This window comes from Arachis stenosperma, chromosome 4, assembly GCF_014773155.1.
Source record: "Arachis stenosperma cultivar V10309 chromosome 4, arast.V10309.gnm1.PFL2, whole genome shotgun sequence".
Classification (NCBI taxonomy): domain Eukaryota; kingdom Viridiplantae; phylum Streptophyta; class Magnoliopsida; order Fabales; family Fabaceae; genus Arachis; species Arachis stenosperma.
In genome coordinates, this window is record NC_080380.1 from 12,198,785 (window position 1) to 12,211,038 (window position 12,254).

Sequence of the window (12,254 nt, forward strand, 5' to 3'; positions counted from 1 at the left end):
GCATGACCTCCAATGCCACAGCCTCCTCTCCACTAATCTGTTTCACCAATCCATCCCTGAAGCCAATCCTCGGAGCATATTCCTGCCTATAAAGCTCCTTGTAGAACCCCCTAATGGCACCTTTAATTCTCGCCTGATTCCTCACAAGTCGACCATTTATCATCAGAGCTTCAATCCTATTAGACCTTCTTCTAGCTGAGGCAATGGTATGGAAGTACCTGGTATTCTTGTCCATGTCCGCCGCATGCTGAGATCGGGACATCTTCTTCCAGTGAATTTCCTTCCTGACGTACCATTTTTCACAGAAGCACACCAGCGCCTTACGTCTAGCCTCCGTTGTACCATCGTATATCCCATTACTCACTAAGTTGTCCAGCCTTGCGATCTCCTCCTCAAACATCCCCAGTCTCTTATCCATGTCCCTAAAAGTATTATTGTGCCAATGCCGCAAAGTACCCGTTAACGCCTTCAGCTTCCACATGAATTGAGCATCTCCCAAGCTTCTCCATTCATTTTTCACCATTCGCAGAAAACCGTCATGCGTAAATAGGGGTGGCAGGAGTACCCGCCCCGCCCCTACCCGGTCGGGGCGGGTTATTACCCGCCCCGGGTGCGGGACGGGTTTGTTAGCGGGGCGGGGCGGGGTCGGGGTTAGGGTGAACCCGCCCCGCAGTATATATTATATAATATAATATAAAATAAAATATATAATATAAATATATAAAAATTAATAAATATTATTAAATATTAAAAATATATAAACAACTTTTCTTTCAGATGCAACATTAAAAGTTTGAAACCCTAAATTTATTCTTCTCTTCTCCAAATTCCAGAAATCACAGTGAGAGGCTGAGGCTGAGAGCAATAGCCAATAGAGCATCGAGCTTCTTGCCTTCTTCTTCTCCAACACCTACTCGTTCTTGCCACCGCCCTCCGTCCGAGAGCAGCTGAGCAGCGTCAACGTCCTCTGTCCGAGCGCAGAACCTAGCCTCCGTCTTCCGTCCTCCTTCCTTCGTCGCTATGAATCTGTCACCGTCGCCGTGAGTCCATCGCCGTACCCTTCATCCGAGAGCAGCTGAGCAGAACTTTGCCACCGTCATCCTCCGTCCAAGCGCAGAACTTACCCGACGTCCTCTGTCCTCCGTCCTTCGTCGCCGTGAGTCTGTCGCCGTTGCTGTGAGTCTGCTGCGAATCACTACTTTTTTTTTGATAATTTTTATTCAGGATTTGCAATGTTCCCTAATTTTAATTTGAGTTACAATTTTGTCCTAATTTTTATTTGAGCATGGATTTGTTGCTGCATGCAATTCTATTTGTATGCAAATCTGTTCAGATTAATATGATAAAAATGGTTGAATCATGCTTATTTTGCCACTGTATTTTTCTCTTGAATATTATTTATTTATTTTTATATATAAGATTCAATTATAAGAATAAAGATTATAGTAGAGTAAACAAAGTGATGGTACTCCCAGCCTTTCTTTTCTTTTTGAATGATTTGATATGTTTAATCTCTGGCTAATTTTGGATGTCATGCGAATAGACAAAGAAGAAGTTCTTTTGATGGTACTGCAAATTGTTTTCTGTTGAATTTGGCTGAAAGGATTCTCTGAAAGTTTGGAAACTCAGTTCTATAAACTACCGGGTTGGTGCGTGTAATCTACTAATCTTATTTTGCATATTCCAAATTGTGTGTCTCTTGATTTATTCTAAGGGATCCCCCCAAAATTTGAAAGTTACCTCAGTAATTATCTGGATGATATTTATGGTCATAATTACAGTGAGAAATGAGAAATATGTATATTAAAACTCTATATGTTAATTTATCCCTACGTCAGAAATTTTAGTTCAAAAACTATCTTGTAGTATCTGTTTGAAGAAATTATGAGAGATCTTATGTGAAAGAGAATGTTTTGATGCAGTTTTCATTTGAGATATTATTCAGTTGAGACAGATGTCCTGTTATAGGAAAAACTAGATTCCTAACTTTGGCACATTGCAGCGCACACTATCTTTCTTCTTGTCTTTTGATTATGATTTTCATCAATGTCTTCCTAAACGGGTGATCAGTTCGTTTGTTATTTTCTGGATAAAATCATCTGTGCATAGATACTTGTTTCCCCTTTTTTCCATGATACATATATGTATGTGGATACTTTATTGTGCACTTTTGTGCCTTGATTTTCTCATGACATGAAATTATATTTCAATCGGCAGTTTGTTTGATAAGTATGCTTCATCTACATGCTAAATCATGAGCAACTGTTACTTAGTTTTGAAAAATTGTGCATTCTGATTTTGAGGTTTTTCTTGTTTTCGGTAAGTAAATTAAAATTTTCAATTATTGTACACTTAAAATCGGTTTGATTGCCTTTTCACTAATTTGCTTCTTTTTTTTCTTTTTAAATTTGTAGGAAAAGTACTTTTATGGTAATTTTTTTCATAGTACCAATTAATTTGTTAATTGTTATCTCTTTTAATTTTCAGGTTTAAATTTTGATTTGCAAACTTTTAATGATGATGAAGATATTGAAAGTGATCAAGAATAATGGTTGAAAATCATTTTATATCTAATATTGTAATTTCTTTATTATGATGTTAAATTTGTAGTGATCTAACAATATTTTTTTTTAATTTCAAGTTATTTTAGCTAATGACATTGTATGAATTTTATGTTTATATTTTAATTTATCTATGAATTTTAAATTTTTGTCTTAATTTATATATGAATAGGTAAAAATTAAAATATTTAATTTTTACAGGGGCGGGTCGGGGTGGGGCGGGTTCAGGTTCTGTTATTTACTACCCGCGGGTAGTGATGGGGCGGGTAGTATATGCAAAACAGGACGGCGGGGCGGGGTCGGGTAGGGCAAAAACCCGCCCCTACCCGCCCCACTGCCACCCCTATGCGTAAACCAGGAATCCAGACTTCTGAACGGTCTAGGGCCTCCTTTTACTCTTGTACCTTCCACAATCAACGGGCAGTGATCAGACAACTCCCGCGGGCCACCTTTTAGCCGAATGTCCGGGAACTTCTCAGTCCACTCAACATTGACCAGCACCCTATCAATCCTACTACAGGACCGACCCCGAAACCAAGTGTAATGCCTATCCGTAAGAGGTAAATCCATCAGCTGCATATCATGCACCCACCTCTTAAAATCCTCCGACGATGCCGGCAAGCTAGTCACCCCTTTTCGCTCCTCTATTTGCAGAATTTCATTAAAGTCCCTTAAGAAACAGAAAGGAACCTGATACAAGTCCGCCACATAACTCAGTTCTTTCCATACCCCGCGCTTTTCCTCCCTCCCATGTGCTCCGTACACTAAGCAGAAAGCACACAGAAAATTAGACTTTGTTAACATCCCTTCAACGCACAGCCACCGTTCACCTTTCTGACAATTCTAAACTTTAAATTCTACCTCATCCCACATTAATAATAGACCCCCCGCCGCCCCTTCGGATTCTACAAACTCCCATCCAACCGAATTATTCCCCCACAACCTTGCAACATCATATTTAGTAAGCTTTTCTCTTTTTGTTTCAATCAATCCTAACAGGTCCAAGTTATACTTCTTCTTCAATGATTTCACCATACTCACTTTTTCATCCCCTCTCAACCCCCGAATATTCCAACAGCTTACAATTATTTAGCGCGAACTTGACTCGCCTTAGGTTTATTCTTTGGTCTACTTCTTCTTGCTTTTTCTTTTTGCTTCTGTAACTTACGCTTTGCCACTAATTTCTCATTTTGTGCTTGCAAAATCCCCATTATGTATTCTTCCTCGTCATACAAGATTGCTCCAGACTCCACTGCAAGTGCCCACATTGCCGCATTTTCCCGCGTCTGATCCTCCTGTGTCGTGCTCCCTTCATGACTCCCTGAATCCCGTCCACTCTCCAACCTCACATCTGCTGCTTCCCCACCTGATGCCTCCCCGTTATCCCCCTCCTGAGCACCACGCTCAATTACGCAGTGTGTAAACCTCTTGCTTCCCTCATCGGGAATCATGTCCGAGTTCGCTGGGACACTCACACCCGGCTTTATGGCCTCCCTTTCCCCTACGGCACACATCTCTTCCTGGCTGGCCGAGGAAACGCGATCGTTCCCCCCGCCCACCAGCAACCGATCGAGCTCATCACCATGGGGCTCCTCGACGCCATGACTTTCTGCCACTAGAACCAGCTCGGCTTCACGATCCCCAGCCACCACAGGTCTCCCCACGGCGGTGCTTCCTCTGTCCGTGTCGTCCACCTCCTCCACGGGGATCCCTAGCCGCCCACCCAGCAACCGGTCGAGCTCTCCACCATGGGTCTCCTCGACGCCGTGACTTCCTGCCACCAGAACCAGCTCGGTATCGCAATCCCCAGCCACCACAGGTCTCCCCTCAGCGGTGCTTCTCCTGTCCGTGCCGTCCACCTCCTCCACGGGAATCCCTAGCCGTCTACCCACACCACACAAATTTACTTCCTCCAACCCAATCAGATGAGGACCTGACCTACCTCTGCTTCCCAAAGCGCCCGAGTTCTGCCCCTGCCCAAGCCCAATAACTAGCCCACTCTCCACCCTCCATTCGCCCACGCCTCTAAGCCCGTTTCCAACACAAAACTCTGTTGGGCCACTACCCTCACAGCCTAGTTTAACCCCACTATATTTCTTTTCCTCTCATGTGGATAGTTAGGGTGGCCCACATGATTAATGCCATGCTGCCCCACGTTGTTATATTTAGCATGTCCTTCCATAAACCCTCCTCCCCCAGTACCACAGAGCTGCGTCACGGTTCTCTCAGACTCTACCTCACAAATCTCCTCCAATCCCTTATAATCCTCATCTCCTGCATTCTTGGTACTACTAACTGAATCTGCAACATCCAACCCCGTTTTGAAATTCAAATACTCAACGTTCATATCATTCAAAAGCACCTATTGAATTACTATTCTATCCTTGGCGGCCTCAGCCACCGACGCCCCACCTTCAATCAGAGCCACTGCTGGATCCCATAGCACCGGCACCCTCTCCGGGACACTTTCCTGACTGCCCACAGTGCCATGCCCATCACCGACTAAGGGGCTCTCTTCCGTACTATCCTCCTTAGACGCCTCCAAGTCCACCTCCTTCACAAAAACTCCGAAACCAGAACTCCCAACAGAGAGTTGAACCCACTCTCGAATGATCTCGAACACCCCCGTCTCCACACAGACCCGTCCAGTCCTGAAGGAAGCACCTTCCTTGGTCGGCATATCACACTGTAGTACATCCCCCCACTATCCACCGATAGCTTTGACTGTCTCCAGCGACCATGCATGTAGTGGGATGCCATAGCATTCGAGCCACACTTTTCGAGTGTCACACCTGTCAGACTCCCCCCAACGCCACACCCTATGGAACAGACTCAACAACGTATCCAGTTTGATAGCATACGCTTCGTCCGCATGTTGAGCTGTATCAAAAGTTAGCAGCACTTTCGATGCCCCTAACTCCCTAACGTCCACAATGTGCGGCATATTTATCCTCACTATTTTCTTCAGCGATGTTGGGTCCAAAGGTTTTAATGTTTTTCCCACCAAGCTTCTCCTCAACCATTCCATATTAGCTTCTATGATAGGTACCTCAATGCTTTTCGAATTAGTCTGAGCCTGCTTGATCGCTATTTGTTCATGCACCAGGTCTTTAACGACTCCTGGCTCCGTAGCCACCTCTTCCCGATGATTAGATTCCCGTGGACCTCCTTCCTGGTTGCATCGTCGTTGGACATTCACCGGTCGATCTCTCACCTCCCCTTGCCTTCTAAACTTAGCTTCACCTACAGTAATCACCTTCCCTCGTAATCTCCATTGGTTCATCTCTGCAATAGCCTTCAAAGCACCTCCTTTGGTCGTATACCGGACAAAAGCAAACAGATAAATCATCCCATTCTTCCATTTTCTGCATAGATAGATGTCGTTAATCCTTCCCGTCCAACAAAACAAGTGATACAACTCTCTTCTTGAGATATCCTCCGGAAGATTATCCACAAACACAGAGAAAGAGTCATGTTCTAATCGTTGATATGCTTCTTTATTCCAAATTCTTGGATCATCCCTTCTTCGATCAATGCTAGTGTTTCTCCCCCTCACGTTCTCTCGTGCTCTCATTTTTCATAACATACCTTTCTTATATTGAACATTCTTATAGTGACAGTTCTCCAACATGTTAATTTTATAATTATGATGATTCATCCATTCATCTCAATTATTCTATAGGAAAGTCTTTACATTTTTTGTTAATGAAAAGGAATGCATTATTTATGTTGTTTTTGTGCTTTTCAAATTCCAAGGATATCCCTCATTAAATTATATTATTTACGTTGTTTTTGTGCTTTCCACATTTCAAGGTTATCCCTCATCATTTATGTTGTTATTGAAGGATATCCCTCATTAAATTATATTATTTAAGGTTGTCACAGAGGAACATTGTGCATTGAATTAGACTCACAATAGCTTAGTGGTCAGTAGAATCACTACTCTTCTTGGCAAATGATATTTGAGAAAAGAAAAAATCTCATTGTTTTAGTGTGTATATATATATGAACTCTTAACAATAAGTAAAGTGTTAAGGAGATAGGTTTTTTCATATGCACTTATGTAGTATGCTTTTGTTTGTGTGAAGAAGAATCATTAAGAGTTCATAATAACTGTATTGATTTAAAATAAAATTATCCCTTTTAAACTAAAGATTTTTATTTGGCTTTTTCACTATAAATAGAGGAGAAACAAATTTTGTGAAATGCAGCTTTTAGAATTATAATTGCTTTTGCTTGATCCAATAAGCTTGAAAATAAAAACATGGTGTTTTAATTGTACTGTATATCCGTTCCTTCTACCCAGTAAGTTGGAAATTTTTCATTTCAAATTTTACTGTTTTTTGCGGGATTAAGTTTTTGTTGCAAACATATTTATTTTGATATAAATATATTTTTTTTTTATTTTTGGATTGAGGTCATGTGTGAGTATGATATTGTTATCTTTCACTATTGTTGACCTTTGCCCGATGCTTGATTTGGATTTGTTTTTAGATTGTGCTCTATCTTTATTGTTTATTTGTTTATTTGTTTTCATTTTACTCTCAAAATCTATGTAAGATAAGAAGGCAAACTAGGATGTGAAGAAAATATACATGATTTCTTTTCACTCATCAATTTAACATTTTTACTCTAGAATATATTTGCTACAAAGGTCATAATTTCTTATATGATTGTAGGCATTATTTTTCTTACATAATTTTTTATGGTCAAAGAAAATATACAGAGATAGTGATCAATGATGAATTGCTTTATATTATGGCTGTTTCAAAGACATCATAGCCAGGCACAATTTGCAGAAGTATTGTATGGTGATTTGACATGGTATAAGATTTTAATCATTACATGGATTATTGCTGATTTTAGAGGATTATTTGATACAGTACATACAAACTCTGGAGGGTATTTTTCTTACAAAGAGATCTCTTTGTATTTCATTTTTCATAGTTGTCCATCATTTTAGATTACAGTCACGGTGGTGATAGAAAAGTTAGTTTAATTTTCTCAAGATATATACATAGATGACGTCAAAATGTGATCTTAACTGTCTATTTTGTAGTGTTCAAGTTAGTACTTTGTTGTGGTCATGTATGAAAATAGCAACTGCAAATAAAATAAAATAAAAGCTTTGTAGCTAATAAGTTAATGGCTAAATGCATGTTTGAGGTTAAATAGAAGCAGCTTGATTTATTCCATTTTTGCATAGTTATCATTGTAAGTAAAGCATTTTAATAGGCCACAATATAGGTATTTCTTAAGGTCCTTTATTGATTTGTTTTAATAAATATTTTTAAATGAATATATTGTAAGTAAAGTGTTCTATGATGTGCTGATCAATGATATTGCTGCAATGTAGTTTAATTGAGTTCTATGCTTAGTTCTATCTCCGCATGTGTGTATTTCTAAAATTAAAATTGATAAAGTTTAACAAAAAAAATACATTGTTGCTCAATCTGAAATATGATCTAATAGCTTTCTTTTTTCATATTTATAAATGCATCAGTTTTCTTTTGTGAAGCTATCTTTAGCACTGTGATGCAAAATTTTTAAGTCAACATAATACTTTTTCTTTCGGACAGTAGTCTGTTCACAAAATCTAATTGTTTTGCATTCCAAGAGGATAGAATTGACCAGATTTAAACAAACAATATAGTTAGCATGAACAGATTTTTGTCTAAATCCTAAATTGAATTTCAGGCAGGGAGAAAAAATTATCTGCCTGTAAGGATCTTGGAGCTGATGTTGCCATCAATTATAAGACAGAGACTCTGTTGCACGAGTGAAGGAAGAAATAGAAAAGAAAGGTATATCATTCTCTAACTTTTGTAATTGATATGTGTAATAACTGAAGCTTCTATATCAGTTGTCACTGCCTGTATTGATGTAGGTTTTGATGTCATATGGATCAAATTGTGGGATTGTACCATCAGCGAAACCTCGACAACTTAAACTTTGATGGAAGGCTTTTCCTCATTAGCTTAATGGGTGGAGCTATAGCAGAAGTAAATATAAACAGTATGCTCAATAGGCACCTCACAACTCAGCGTATGACAAATATTTTTCATTGTTTTGTTGAAATTATATTAGGGAAGAGAATTTTTTAGTGTTATCTTTTAAATGTTTGGTTAGTTTAAAATCAGATTCATCTTTATAAACATCAGTAAATCTTATAATGTATTTCATCTGTGTTGCCTATGCAAAAGATTTTGAGTTTCTACTGTACTTGGTAGTTTTGTTTCAATTAGAAAATGGTTGCTTAAGACTTGCTTTTTTGTTCCAACATTTAGACTAAGGTCAAAGTTATTTGCAAATTCTTATTTCAAATTCTGAAGTCATTGCTAAAATTTTGTTTTTCTCTTTTAGGGAGTAGCAATATAGGCGTGCAACTATCCCATAACTATACGTGATTAATTTGTGATAAACTATTTGCTCATAAGAAGTTTGTGTATTTGTCTATCTGAACTTTGAGGAGGAATTAATGCCAATGTTTCATTCTGAACCATTAATTTCCTTTTTTTCTTTACGGACAGAAATGGATGGTGAAACAGCAGTGCATATCAGAGGTTGCCTTTGCCCGTGTGTGGTGGAAAATAGTTACTCTTTCAAATGATGTCGCAAGGGAATGCCACTGCTCTTATTACTCCATGATAACTGATACTCATTTTATTGTGCCTGCTGATAAATTTCAGTTTTTAGGGAATTCTTCCAAGTTTATTACAACTTAGGCACTCATATCAGTACCACTTGCACTTTTCACTATGAATGCGCATTTTTAGTCCTTTTATATGAGATCTTATTTGATGTTTGTGTTCTCCATTTAGATTTGCTCCTTTGGAAATCACTTAACATGGATATTTTTATGTTTTTTGGCTAGGAGAGGTGGTTTTTGAGTTGTCTTTGCCATGGTTTGGTTTGTTTTCTTTTGCTGCTGTTCATTATTTTTTTAAATCTATTTTTGTTTATTTTAAACATGTAAGTGAAGCATAAAGTTTATTTTGCTAAGTATAAAAATATATACTTCCTTTGAAACTATTGATAATAACTAGAAAAGATTTTGGTTTAATTAAATTAAATTTTGGTGAACATGGAGCTGTTTTTTTTTTTTTTTTGCAGCTTAAATATGTGATGCTTTGATGAGATAGTTTCATTGTGATTTTAAGATTCATATATTTTTAAAATTTTTTGACATCTATGCATGCTCACTTTTGTTGAGTTTTGTAAATTTTTTTTCTATTTTGCTCTAGCAGCCTATCTAGATCATAACCAGCCCCCTTTAAATTATCTTATTTTGCAATTGAATTTTAATACATTTATCTTAAATTTAGCTATTCAGTAAGTGTTAGAAGATACTGAAAGATTATAGAAAAAATTGGTGATTTTGTTTCTGTATGCATTTGTTACTAATAAAAAAATAACATGGTTTGGTCAGATTTTTTTCATTCTTTTTTGTAAAAAAAAAAAGTCTTTTCTGTTTCTTTTAATTTGTACTTCATGCATTTTATTACAGTTCAATATGTCATCGCTTTATGTTTATTTTGCTTGCTTGATTATTTATCTGTGACCAATACCAAGAATGAACCTCTAAATAAGAGAGTTGTTGAGGGATTTATTATTGATTTAGGATAGAATTTTGAATCAGAGTGTTATAATCAACTCTTTATAACTAGGAGTACCGAAGGTGCAAAGAAAAAAAAATGTGCAGTTTAGTGGGAATGTTGAAGAACGACTTCTTAACAATATGTCTTTACATATTTAAAAAAAATAACATGGAGTTGTGATTATTTGTAAAAATATTAGTATAATACTAATAGAATATGGTGCCAAAAAGATATTATTTTCTTATACTATTTATTTACATTTAATATATAGTTGTAGATAGTAATATTTGGATTTTAGTTTAAATATATATATTTTTTTATTTAAAATTGAATATATAACAAACTATTATTGAATAAGTACACGATCTAAGTATACTATCAGCAGTATTTTAGACTATGGAAGAATAATATTATTTGGCTATAGATGTTAACTTTAGGAAACTTTGTGGGCATTTAAAAGTTTATTTAATTAATAATTTATTTTATTTTTTCAATTTATTTTAATATTGTATCTTAAAACTAAAAAAGTTCAAGTGTTCTGTGAATGTGATTTGATGATATTTTGTATAATAGTGGTAAAAATTTAATAATTAGACTAAAATGAATATAAAAATTTCAAATTTAAGTATATGATTAGTCTCTTATATAATTTTGAGTATATGATTTTTTTGTCAATTCTATCAAATAGACAGAAAGAAATTCGAGAGATATGTGAAGATTGGATCATATCAAAATTCTTTGCTTTTTATTAATTCACTATTTTTTCTTAAAAGTATTATTTTTTTGTATTAATAGTGATCTTTTTTATAGAATTTACAATGATATTTGATCTCATATAATTTTTTATTTTTTTATTTTATATTTAATGATGAGAGTATATATTATTACTACTAATTTTGTAGAGAGTACTTTTTGTCTTTTTATTTTTAGATATTGTATAACATTCTTTTATGGAAGAATTAAATAAATAAATAAAACATTCAGCTTTGACTGTTATTATGGTAGATAATAATTTAATTTTTTTATTTTATTTAAAATTTCGGTAGAAGAGAACATACTATAATAAAAGAAAAAATATTTTTATGAATTTAGTAATAATAAATATTTAAAAATAATTGTATTAAGTAATTAATTTTTTTAATTCTCTCAATGTGCATATTTTTTTAATAAATACGCTTTTTATATTGGTATTTTCTTAACAATTATATACGAATTTATTATTTTTGTTAATTAAAAAATTTAGATATGTAATTAATAAATAACAATTATATTTTTATACGGATATAAAAAATGTTTGGTATACGAATAATATTTTTTCATGTATTTTGTAATTTAATTAATATAATTAATCACTATTTTTCTACTAAAATATTAACATTTTTTTAAATGATACAAGATATATTAGAATACATAATAATATTTGTATTTTATAAATTTACTTAATAATGCATGTTTAAAATTTTAAAAACTAACCTCAATTATTTAAATTATATTTGTAAATTATAGTATAATTTTTATATTAATAGATAAGTATTAACAAATTTTATACTGAAATAATATTTAGTCCGGGTGTAGCTCGGATTTTACACTAGTTAAATATAAAAATATTGAATAGATTTGAGTTTAGAATTTTATATTTTATTATTTTTCTTCAATTATATTATATTTTTGTCTTTTTAGCTTTCATCTAGGCGTATGTATTTTACATGATGGTTGAGTTTCTTTATTGTGTAGGTCTTGTTTTTGTGGGTTAGTTTTAATTAGTTTTTTTTTTAATATCTCTATATCTGTTCAATCTTTGGTTAGTTTTTGGTTTAGAGAGATTTATGTTGTACTTCATACTTTTCATTTCGGATATTTGCTTCTTTAACCATAAAAAAATAAAACATATATTCGTATCACACTCCAGCAGTTTTTCACTCCAAACTTCTTATTTTTGTAATAATATATAAAAATAGCATAAATTATTCTTTTTATTTTTTAAATTTCAAGTCATTTCAATTTTTTATTTTATTAAATTAATCAATTTTTTATAGGTATCGAATTAAATTATATTTTATTGGGTGAAGTATATTTTGTTCTTAATGTTTTTTAA

General features: G+C 34.8%; 1 long non-coding RNA gene across 2 annotated transcripts; it reads left to right on the forward strand.

The window, feature by feature from the left end:
* Positions 1-6,288: 6,288 nt before the first annotated feature.
* Positions 6,289-9,366, forward strand: LOC130974247 (uncharacterized). Of its 2 annotated transcripts, XR_009084449.1 has the most exons (4): positions 6,289-7,463; positions 8,259-8,365; positions 8,449-8,606; positions 9,092-9,366. It is a non-coding gene; the product is annotated as an uncharacterized LOC130974247 (long non-coding RNA). The 2 variants fall into 2 exon arrangements; XR_009084448.1 differs by lacking the exon at positions 6,289-7,463 and having other exon boundaries at positions 7,482-8,365.
* Positions 9,367-12,254: the final 2,888 nt, after the last annotated feature.